Here is a 12,173-nt window from a genome sequence, read left to right as displayed (position 1 = left end):
CAAAGTTTTTATAGAATATGAGGCATATGAGCAATGAATTGAGGTGATTCTTAAAAATTATAAGGCAGCTAGCCATGGTGAAAATGAGCACTTCTGTATTAGTTGTACTTAATTGGAAGTTTGCTTAAAATGACTAACACAGTAAGAATTTATCTTTAAAATTTTTTTAATTAAAAAGTTTTAAAATTTATTTTTATTGAAGTGTAGTTGACATATATAACATTATTAGTTTCAGATGTAAAACCTAATGATTTGATATTTGTATACACTGGAAATGATCATCACAGTAAGTCTTGTTACCATCTGTCACCATACAAAGCTTCAAAACATTTTTTCTTTTGGTGAGAAGTTTTAAGATTTACTCTCTCAGTGACTTAAATATTCATTACAATATTATTGACTATAGTCACCATGCTGTATATTACATCCCGTGACTTATTTGCCTTTTGAAAATAGAGTTTTATTTGGTCTGTGTATAGTTGAAAGTTGAACTTAAATGAGTAAATATGTAAAACCAAGTTTGAGATATTTGGGAAGTGGGCAACGGGGTAGAGATACAGTTTGGTTGGGGACACAGATTATAATCAGAAGAGTGCTGACAGGCCATGGTAAAAAATGACCAAAGATCAGAGGCAGGCTATCTGTCTTGCTCTGTTTTGAGTCAATTGCTTGAAGGCTTTTTTGCTTTTTTTTGATGGTACTTATCTTTTTTGGGGAGGTAAGAGCAGGGATTAGAAGGGGGTCATGTATCTCAATTGTCAAGTGTTACTTATCTAACCAGTTGGGTAAAATAGTTTGAGGGATTATTCTATTGTTCAGGCATTTGATTTTTTTTTTTATTCAGTCATTATGGTTTTCAGGTCTTAATTTCTGAGGCATTTACTACTAACAACACTACTTCATTAAACTATAATAATGAGTCTTTGTGTGCATAATGGACTTGGATCCCAACTTCAAGTACCTTTTTATTTGCTGTTTTCATAAATACTCTTTACCATTGGTATATTATGTTTCTGACACTATATTTTGTTACATTTTCACATAAACTATTGGACTATTTATAAAACCAGACATAAAAATGTAGCAGAGAAGGCAGGAAATACTTGAAGTTTGTATGCCATATCTTGTTCTCTGCTTCCTGTCAGTTAAACCACGATGAGAGGAAGAGACACAGATGTACAATTGCTGCTTTAATTTACCATTAGGGAGACCAGTTTAGTATAAAGCTTGTTTCATTAAACTTTTGTCACTTGTTGATTCTGAGTATGTTGTAGACCTGTTTTATATTCTATGGAATGTCTAGATTACAATTAGATGTGTTGTGTGTAGAAAAGATTGGCTGTTTGTATATATGGTATACATTCAGTATGAAATGATAATCTAATATTTTGATCTCAAAATTTTAGTATTCTAAGCATTTATTTTTATATTTGGGTATATCAAGATTCTTTAATACTTTTAAAGCATTTTATGGTACAACTTGAAGGTGACGAAAGGAAGTCCTAGAGGTTGACTTACCCAGAAAATATAATTAGTAAGTGGCAGAACTAATATTTGAATGCCGATCTTCTGATGTTAGATCTTGTATCCTTTAAAAAAAAGTTTATTTTCATTAAATTGCTGTTTCACCTATTATTCAGTGTTTTAAGCTTTTAAGTTTACCGTTGCTCCTTCTACCTGGAATGCCCTGCCCCACCATTTTCCCTCACATTCTCTCTACTTTGAATACAGGTTGCTTATCCCTACAGAAATGACCTATCTGTCACTTTTTCATTTTTTTGAGGTTTCCTCAGGTTCTCAGAGGCATTTCTTTCTTTCTCTCTATTCCCTCATCACTTGATTTACTTATTTATTTACATTGTTCTGTAGTTATCTGTTTACATTTTATCTCTTTCTTTAGGCAGTGAACTACTTTATTTTTGTATACCCAGTACCTAGAATGTAATAGATTTTATAAATACTTGTTGGATGAATAAATACATGCCCAGATTTCTTTTCTTCATTCTAAAGTCAAAAACTATTCTAAAACTATTGGACTACTTATAAAACAGAACTTGTAAAGTGGCTCTTTTCTACAGTATTCCTTTATGGTTTAATTAGAAATAATTTCATTATGATTTCTCTCCTGCTTCTGCTTTCACCCTGTTTGTTTTGCTGTTTATAGAAATCAAGTATCTTAGTGAAATTATGAGTGTTTCTATCCTAGCTAAAAGTGGTGATTATATATTGGTTCACTAAAAAAAAATGTAGCTGAGGCCTGACCTGTGGTGGCGCAGTGGATAAAGCGTCGACCTGGAAATGCTGAGGTCGCCAGTTCGAAATCCTGGGCTTGCCTGGTCAAGGCACATATGGGAGTTGATGCTTCCAGCTCCTCCCCCCTTCTCTCTCTCCTTGCTCTCTCTCTCTCTCCCTCTCTCTCTCCTCTGTTAAAAAGAAAATGAATAAATAAAATAAATACTTTATTTAAAAAAATGTAGCTGAGAATACTTGGGTTTCTTAGATTGCTGAGCATCAAAAGTCTTTAATTTTTTCTTTAGATTAATCTGAAGAAATATCTAGATCTTTACTGTAATTCTAATTTCTTCACTGAATGGAGGGAATGATCCCTTTTAACACTTTTTGTTTCTCTCTATATTACTCTCTGTTCTTGTCTCTAAGTCTTATGTTCGGTAATTTTTTGGCTTGTAAATTGCAGCCTTATCTCCAGCGGCATTTTTTTCTTTCTCTCTATTCCCTCATCACTTGATTTACTTATTTATTTACATTGAGCAAGGTTATTTTGCAGGTGGGACTTAAATTTATACCTGCCTATTTAGGTATATGTTTTAAACGTTTATGCATTAATAGTTTTTCCAGTTGAAAATTGATATAGATTACAATCTTATTTCTAAAACAGCAAATTTAAATGACAAATAAAAAAGTAAAATCTAAGGATTTAAGCCTGCTTTTATAAAGCTATGTGAATTTCAGTTTTAAGGAGTTTCAAAAGAACCAAGTAAATAGTTCTTTTGTTTGTTAAACCTGACTTAGGCTAGACATGTGGAAAATAATTCCAAGGGTTTTTGAGTGCCCTTTCACATGTATGGCTTCTTGTTTTTGAGCTCTTTGTTGGTGGTAGTGGTTGTATTTCTGTGTTTGAATCAGAAAGTACATGTGTATGTGTCACTTTGAGATAGTGAAGCCTAGTCTGCCACCATTTGGTTTTGGCAAGTGAGTTCATCATGTACAATTCCATAAAATGATGAAACACTACTCTTAACATTTTAATCAAGAATTTCAGTAAGTAAATATTTTTTATTAACAAAAGTAAATGTCCTTTGATCATGTGGCCTAATTTGACTTTAAACACAATGTACTCTTAATATTTTTAAATTTTTTTATTGATTTTAGAGAGAGAGGAAGTGGGAGAGAGAGAGAGACAGGAACGTCTGTTCTTGTGTGTGCCCTGACCAGGGACTGAACCAGTAACCTCTGCTCTCCTAGAGGATGTTCTTACCAACTGAGTTATCCGCCAGGACAATATTCTTTTAAATTATGTTAGTTAATGATGAACATTTAGCCTAGCCTGTGGTGACACAGTGGGTGGAGCACTGACCTGGAACGCTGGGGTTGCCAGCTCAAGGCACATACAGCAAGCAAGCAATGAACAACTATAGTAAAGCAGCTGAGTTGATGCTTCTTGCTTCACCCCCTCCTTCTATAAAATGAACATATAGAAAAAATTTGCCTTTTGCTCTCAAGTAACTTAATAATCTTAAGAGATGGGACATAGTAAATAATTACTGAATAGCATTGGGAGAATAAGTCTTGTATCCACTTTGCTGTATTGTGTATATTATTGTGATCAGCATTTGTCTTAGCTGATAAATTGTGATTGCACATAGGGAAAGACTGTGTCTTAGACACCTGTCTCTTTCCTATCTGGCAGACAGGTCCTAGTGTGTGCTTGCTAAATAAATAAAAGAATATAGGCAGTACTGATGCGATTTCTGAAGGCCATCTAGTATATAGGAAAACACAAACACAGGAAGAATTATCTCTTCCTCCTTGAAGCGTTTGTATTTGTAAAGGGGATTTTAAAAATTCCCAATATACTTTATTGTTGTTAAATTTCAATTCAAATTTCACATTAAAAATTTAAAGTGAACTAGGGGCCCTGAGGTTACCTCTAGGTTAATCATCTTTGCCTGGAAGAAATCTGCCTTTTGATTTAGCTTTATCTATTTTCTCCCCAGATTTTCCCTTCCTCTCTCCTTAGGTACTTACATATCTGAAAGGTGAAACATTTTCCCCGGGACTCTTACTCTCCAATACAGTAGGAGAGGTCACATTTCTGTGTCCAATTGAGAAGTCATGGGAGATAGACATGGCTGGAGAGTGGCAGAAGTTTCTATTTATAGGTTGTGAGATAACAGCCTGTATTACTACATTTTTAATGCAGAATATTTTGAAGGGGAACAATGTTCTGATTAGGACTACTAGATTAGAAGCCCCATGAAGGCAGAAATTTTGGTCTGTTTTGTTTACTGCTGTATGCCTAACCCTTATAATAGAGTTTGGTATATTGTAGGTACTAAGTGGATATTTGTTAAATAGATGACTATAAGAATGAGCGTGAACTGAAGTCAGACACATGCCCAGACTCTCTTTGAACACCATGAGTATTCCTTTGACATATCAGATATTTATCATGGACCATCTGTGTAAGTTAAGGGAGTATGATAGTGACAGTCACTGCTCCTATTTTGTTGTTTCTCTTGATCCATATATATATATATATATATATATATATCATATAATGAGGTGGATATTACTGATCTGAAGATTAAATGACAGATATAGTAAAGAGATATAGTAAAGTTCTTAGTATAAGGCCTGGTACATGTAAATGGTAACTATTACTTTCTTATACATATTTATTTTCTAACTTGCTATCATCTCTTACTTAAGCTCCTTAAGAATGTCATGGGTTTTTGTAGCTGCTAAAATGTCAGTGGCTGTTGAAGTATGTGAAACCAGTAGCCACGGCCACCATCACAGCAGCCTGGCCCATGCAGGTTCGCATTAGATTCGGACAGACGGTATTGAAACAATGGAGCCAAGAACTGGTGGGCCATTAGCTTTAATCCTAGCTTGCACCCAGCGGGTAAGTAAAAACACACACTGGGCTCCAAAACCCACTCATTCAGTGCTTACAAAGCTACTGACTTATCTGTTTCCTAGAATCAAAGGTTTCCAGCTCACCAGCCTTATTCACCTCTGTTTCCCATCTCCTTCTCTCTGCACAAACTCTGCACAAACTGGCTTCTTCCTCAGCCCTCCATCATCTTGGCTGCTTCTCCTGGCCTACTCCACGTGGCCTCTCTCTGCTCTTCTCTCTGCTCTCTCCTCTAATATTAATGTCAGGAACCCACTTTATAGTGCAGAAATCAAAACCTTTAATCCCTATATACAAAATAGGGATGTCTCTGATACAAAGTCACTTATCTGAGGCATGATGGGATTGTACCAGCCCACATCAAAAAGGGTGGGAAAGGCTTAGTCCTAAAACCAAGCCCCAAGCTACAAGGATCCTGCCTGCCCACAGCCCGCCCCCAACATACATTAATATCACCTGGGCGACGAGCTTCCATGTGGACAGCGCCATCTTTAACAATGTGAGCATAATATATTTTATCTGCCCAACAAAGTAGTATATATATTTTGCTTTTTAAATGGTAAAGCACTTATTAAACATTAGGTATTATAACACAAATGAACCTTATTGTGCTCTTGTACAATTCCTGGGTATATTTTTATGCTGAAGTACTTTTTAAAATCTGATGGTTTTTAAAAATCTGATAAGTTTTTGGCCCTGGCCGGTTGGCTCAGTGGTAGAGCATCGGCCTGGCGTGCAGAAGTCCCGGGTTCAATTCCCGGCCAGGGCACACAGGAGAAGCGCCCATCTGCTTCTCCACCCTTCCACCTCCCCTTCCTCTCTGTCTTTCTCTTCCCCTCCCACAGTGAGGCTCCATTGGAGCAAGGATGGCCCCGGGCGCTGGGGATGGCTCCTTGGCCTCTGCTCCAGGTGCTGCAGTGGCTCTGGTCGCAACAGAGCAACGCCCCGGAGGGGCAGAGCATCGCCCCCTGGTGGGCAGAGCGTCGCCCCCTGGTGGGCATGCCAGGTGGATCCTGGTCGGGCGCATGCGGGAGTCTGTCTGTCTCTCCCCGTTTCCAGCTTCAGAAAAATTTAAAAATAAATAAATAAAAATAAATAAAAATCTGGTAAGTTTTTAAAAAATCTGTTACATCTACTAGGCAACTTTGAATTCTTGCATTTTCCAAGAGTAATGCAAAGCCATCAAGGAGAACATACTTCTAATAAAAAGCCAAGTTTAATGCAGCCTTGATTGGTCAACTAGATGTTTTCATCTGTCAATTTTAAGCATCATAGTGGAAGAAAGTAAAGATTCCTTGATTGTTGGTGATAGCAGTCACTATTAAGTGACTAAGAAACTTGTTCTATTGTGTATATCACACCTTTCTTCATTAATTAACTGTATCAGCATTATCTATTCAAAATACTTAAATGACAAGATACAGTTATCTATAGATTTAAGTAGTTAATGTATTTCAAAGCTTCACTGGTATTCAAATGGTTGGTTGTAGGGCAGTTTCGATGTTCAATTGGATAATTTGTAAGAGGTTATATGGTAATGAGTCATATCTTTTTGAAAATCTTATTTTTCTGTCCTTCCTCTTCCAATCCTTAAGTGAAGAACAAAAACTTGAAGTAAATTGAATTAGTTAAGTGATTTTTGTTTGTTTTAAATAATCTTCCCACAACCTGGGCATCTTGAAACCATTGTTGAGAATCTCTGTTATAAGTAATTAATGAAGAATTTAAGGAGGGTAGTATACACATTGGTGGCTGGAAGCTATCACTGTAGCAATCATGCTGTGGAATGTTTGTTTAAGCTGCTCTCATGGTTTTTGGATGTTGGTTATCATTTCCCATGTTTTGTGAGTTGCATTGGGCTTTGTAACAATAGGGACCACACTTGGTTGTTGCATTTTGATTTGAAAGCCTCTAGGTTCCACATCTTCCCAAATCAAGCCTAAATTCCACTTCCTGGCTTTGAAGGCTCTCCATAATTTAGTTTTGCTTTACTTATTTAAGCACATTTTCTACTATTTTCCATTATCAGTTCTTAGCTCTTGTCAAGCTACTATCTCCAAACTTACTTTGGTTAGTTTTGATTCTTTGTTCACACTCTCTCCCTCTCCTTCCCCTCTCCCTCCTTTCTCCCTTCCCTCTCCCTACAGTCTCTTTATATCCTACTTTCCTTTAATGAGTTTAAGTCCCTTGTTGTCTGGGAAGTATTTCCTTGATCCCTTTGAATGTCCCTCTTCTGAAATGTCCCTCAGGACTCACCAGCTTTATTAGTATTTAATTAAATACTATCTTTCTGGTTGGCTCAGTGGTAGAGCGTTGGCCTGGCGTGCGGAAATCCTGGGTTCGATTCCTGGCCAGGGCACACAGGAGAGGCGCCCATCTGCTTCTCCACCCCGCCCCCTCTCCTTTCTCTCTGTCTCTTTCTTCCTCTCCCGCAGCCGAGGCTCCATTCGAGCAAAAGATGGCCCCGGGCGCTGGGGATGGCTCCTTGGCCTCTGCCCCAGGCGTTAGAGTGGCTCTGGTCGCGACAGAGCGAGCCCCGGATGGGCAGAGCATCGCCCCCTGGTGGGCGTGCTGGGTGAGTCCCGGTCGGGCGCATGCGGGAGTCTGTCTGACTGCCTCCCCATTTCCAGCTTCAAGAAAAATACAAAAATAAATAAATAAATAAATAAATAAACACTACCTTTGGTGTTCAATTGTCTTTCTTGGTCTTATTTTCTGAACTACATTATAAACTTCACGGGAACAAGTTCATGCATTATCTCCCCCCCCCTTTTTTTTTACCATAGTACTGAGCTCTTAGGGGAAGTTCAGTAAATAATCATCAACTCATTACCACCAAGTCAATCAGTAGAAGCATAGTTTCTTTTGAAAATGGATAACATGGGATCTTTTGATTAGCTCTGGGTTGACATCAAATAAGTACATATAATAAAACTTTTCTATCAGAGAAAACATAATGCAAGGGGTAATTGACACACTTTTTAGTTAACAGTAACTGAAATAGATTCAAATGATTTAAAAATTGAAAAATTATTATGGCCTAACCAGGTGGTGGCGCAGTGGATAGAGCCTTTGACTGGGATGTGGAGGACCCAGGTTCAAAACCCTGAGGTTGCAGGCTTGAGCATGGGCTCACCAGCGTGAGCGCAGGGTCACTGGCTTGAGTGTGGAATCATAGACATGACCCCATGGTTGCTGGCTTAAGCCTAACGTCACTGGCTTGAGCAAGGGATCATTCGCTCTGCTGTAGCCCCCCGGTCAAGGTACATATGAGAAAGCAATCAATGAGCAACTAAAGAGCCACACAAAGAATTGATGCTTCTCATCTCTTTCCCTTCCTGTCTGTCCCTGTCTGCCCCTCTCTCTGACTCTCTCTCTGTCTCTGTCCAAAAAAAAAAAAAAAAATATATATATATATATACACACACACACACACACACACTATATATATATATATATATGCCATATATATAGCATTATAAAAAGCGAGAGGCCTAAAATTGTAATTATTCTGTATTGTACATTTTCACATTACTTATAAAACTATTTAAAGTTTATTTCTAAGATTTGCACAGTAGGAAAATATACTTTACATGTATAATTTATAAATATTACATTGCTGTACTTTAAGTGTATATGTTACTCTGCTAAGCCCATGCTTTCTCTTCCTTTTCACGTTTCATCTTGTGGTTTAGCTGCTTCTAGTTTTTCAGTGTCATTGAGTTTAGAATCTTAGGTGAGTGCCAGGCAGTAGTGAAGACGATTGGAAGAAGAATCCCATTTTAAGGATCTTCACATGGAACACCAGAAATTATTTGAAAACTTATTTAAAATAGTTTTTTATTTTTTAAAGAAAAGGAGTGCCCTATGAAAACAGTAGGCCATTCTCACACATGAGGAGACGGAAGTTTTATGCACAAGGAATCTCAAAGTCCATCATATTTGTTGTTAACTTGGGAAAAGGTGAAAATGTTTTGCTTCTCTGAAGTTTATATCCTTGAGTCTAGTACCACTGCAGTTTGGAAGAGGACCTTGTGATCACCATAATAAAAGATCATCCAAGAACACATGGATTGAAGGTGACAATGAGCACAGACAGAAATCTAGGAATGGTCAGTATACATAGGGTTCTAGGGGGAAATCAGGCAGGGCTGACTTTGGCTTCTTTAATACTAGGGTGGGTAAGAGGCCATGAGAGACTATAAAATACAGAAATGCTGAAATACCTGTTTTTGAAATAAAGAGTATTAAAATTGTGACACTTTTAAGTTTAATCCCTGGAAGATTCTTGACCACTTTTATATTGTATAGATAATCTATTTTGCAAATCTGACTGGCCCTGTTTTTCTCATACCTTTGCAACATCATGAAGAGCCAGTTAAGCCCTGTTCATGGATTTGAAGTTTTTCCCATAGGTAGTGGAAGCCACTGATTAGTTTTAAGTAGAGGCGTAAGTAGATAATATTTTCATTTTTGACAAATTACTCTTCCTGCAGGGTGAAGAACCACTGGAGGGGTTTTAGAGTATAGGTGTAAGGACCTATCAGTTGAATACAAGAAGCAGCTATCACCTAGTAATGCAATCCATGGCCATTAAACTGTTTACATGATCTTTACATTTTGCTTTCAGCTTATGGTGTGTCTCTTTATAAGAGTGGAACTTCTTATGACAGAATACAGTTTCTTCTAAAAGAGTATTGTGTAATGTAGGAGTCGGAGTTGGGGGGAGGTGTGTCATGTAGCAAAATTTCTTGGGGGACTTGAACAACACATCCCTAGCTTTTCTGCTTCAATTTGAGCCAGAGTGAAACAGTTTTGTTGAGAATCTGCTATGTTCTTAGATTGGGGAACCATTGCTCTAGAGCTATCTTCTAAGAAGGTGAAAGTATTAAAAGTGAGAATGAATGACCAGAGAAATGAAACAATTTCCTTGCAAGTTGATTGTTATAGAGAGAAAATTTTAGCTACTCAAGCAGGTCTTATTGGTAAGCAATTTTAGCATGTCTTTGTTTCCTGGCTAGGTGTGTTTTGTTGTTGTTGTTTTTGGTTTTTTGCTGTCTAATCTTATCTTTTTGTTAGTCTTAGAAAATCTCTCTTTTTTTCTTTTTTTAACAGAGTCAGAAAGAAAGGAATAGACAGGATCAGACAGGAACGGAGAGAGATGAGAAGCATCAATCACCAGTTTTTCGTTGCGACACCTTAGTTCATTGATTGCTTTCTCATATGTGCCTTGACCGTGAGCCTTCAGCAGACCGAGTAACCCCTTGCTCAAGCCAGTGACCTTGGGTCCAAGCTGGTGAGCTTTGCTCACACCAGATGAGCCCACACTCAAGCTGTTGACCTCAAGGTGTCGAACCTGGGTCCTCCGCATCCCAGTCCAACGCTCTATCCACTGCGCCACCGCCTGGTCAGGCTAGGTGGTGGTGTTTTTTTTCCACAGTTCATATTTAGGGTACTAGAGAGAAGAAAGATTGTTCAGTCAGTTTATTTGCAAAATAGAAAGCACCAATTAAATAACATTTTGATAATTATAACTTTCAATCTTTTGAGAAAGAAAGAAGTTAACCTTTTTACATGACCAAAGTTAAAGCAGTATCTGATTACTGTTGAATAGTTCTCTGCTTTTAAATTCTCCTGTTTTCAGAACAAGTTCAAAAAAAGGGGTTAATTTTGAGACCACAGGTTCAGACAGGTCTAGGTATGTGATCTGTTTGGCTGTTTTGCAAGGTGCTATAAATGCTGCCAGAGTGTAATCTGATACCAGGTAGGCCCAAGTGGCCAATGGTGGAAAGTGGAGAACAATGTGAAAGAACTGGAATTTCAGGTCTGGGTAGTGAGTAATTGCAGCCTGCCCTCTGAGCCCTGGAACTGTTCATCTGAGTGTCAGCATAAAGGTGAAAACATAGAGGGAAATCAGCCTGTTGAGCTTGATCATATTGACTTTGTGGGTTTTTTTGTGTGTGTTTTTTTTAACATGGTTGAAGTTAAGGTGAATTTATTCAGGTTCCCAAGGCCTGCTTCAGTTTTGCATATGTCACCAGAAGCCTGACATGACTCTGACTTCCTATTTAAAAACCATCAATTTGTGCTTCATTCACACAAAAATAAAACTTTTTTAAAAAATAAAACTACTTTTGAAAAAGTTCTAGATACTTCCTCTTACCTACCTCCCACCCCTTGCAGTGAAAGATGCCTAAAGCAGGATAGCTACTTAAAGGATACTGGTGGTAATATATATGGTACTTGTAGAAATTCCAAGACCGTATTTTAAACCTTTAATATATTTTTCTTAGATTCCTTAAATATTTAGAATAATTTTAATTTAAAAGTTGGAATATAGAAACGTTTTCTTTTTGAATTAAGTTATGATTTGTCTCCTTTGTATTGCTTACTTGTGTTTTTCCCCTTTCTATTTTGTATATAGAATACATGATTTAGAGGACTATACAGTCAGATTTGTTTTTCAACTGGTGTCTTTGTTTGTTTGTTTCCTAATTATTAGGAACTGAGAGACTAACTGCCTGTGTTTGAGGAAGTTCAGATCTGATTACTTAACTGTAACTACATTTTGGTGTGGTTATCATTGTCCATATCCATAGATTTTTAAATGTGATAATAATACTGTATTTTAAAAACAAGCAAGAAAACCTGACCTGTGGTGGCGCAGTGGATAAAGCGTCGACCTGGAAATGCTGATGTCGCTGGTTCGAAACCCTGGGCTTGCCTGGTCAAGGCACATATGGGAGTTGATGCTTCCAGCTCCTCCCCCCTTCTCTCTCTCTCTCTCTCTCTCTCTCTCTCTCTCTCTCCCTCTCCTCTCTAAAACGAATAAATAATAATAAAAAAATTTTTTTAAAAAAAAAGCAAGAAAAATTCACTAAAACTTTATTTCAATGAGTTATTAAGTTGTGGTAGCTTTATAAAAAGGCTTACTAGTGTTTTCTTTACACTTTTTAGGCTGACTGAAGGTAAAAACAAGATGGTATGATGTGATAGTGCTTGGGAAAGAACAGTA

General features: G+C 37.4%; 1 protein-coding gene across 6 annotated transcripts in view; it reads left to right on the top strand.

Moving 5' to 3' along the window:
• ELF1 (E74 like ETS transcription factor 1) overlaps positions 1-12,173 on the top strand; it is a 156,865-nt gene that overhangs the window by 65,220 nt on the left and 79,472 nt on the right. Inside the window, exon 1 of one of the 6 annotated variants that reach the window (XM_066234051.1) lies at positions 1,192-1,213. The exons of the other annotated variants lie outside the window; for them this stretch is intronic. The gene's annotated coding sequence lies outside the window, so the exon portion shown is untranslated. Of the gene's footprint in view, positions 1-1,191; positions 1,214-12,173 lie in introns of those variants that run through there. 6 annotated transcript variants of the gene reach the window in all.

The sequence above is a fragment of the Saccopteryx bilineata genome, chromosome 6 (assembly GCF_036850765.1).
Source record: "Saccopteryx bilineata isolate mSacBil1 chromosome 6, mSacBil1_pri_phased_curated, whole genome shotgun sequence".
NCBI lineage: Eukaryota > Metazoa > Chordata > Mammalia > Chiroptera > Emballonuridae > Saccopteryx > Saccopteryx bilineata.
Note: the sequence above shows the minus strand (reverse complement) of the source record. Positions and strands in the feature narration are given on the sequence as shown.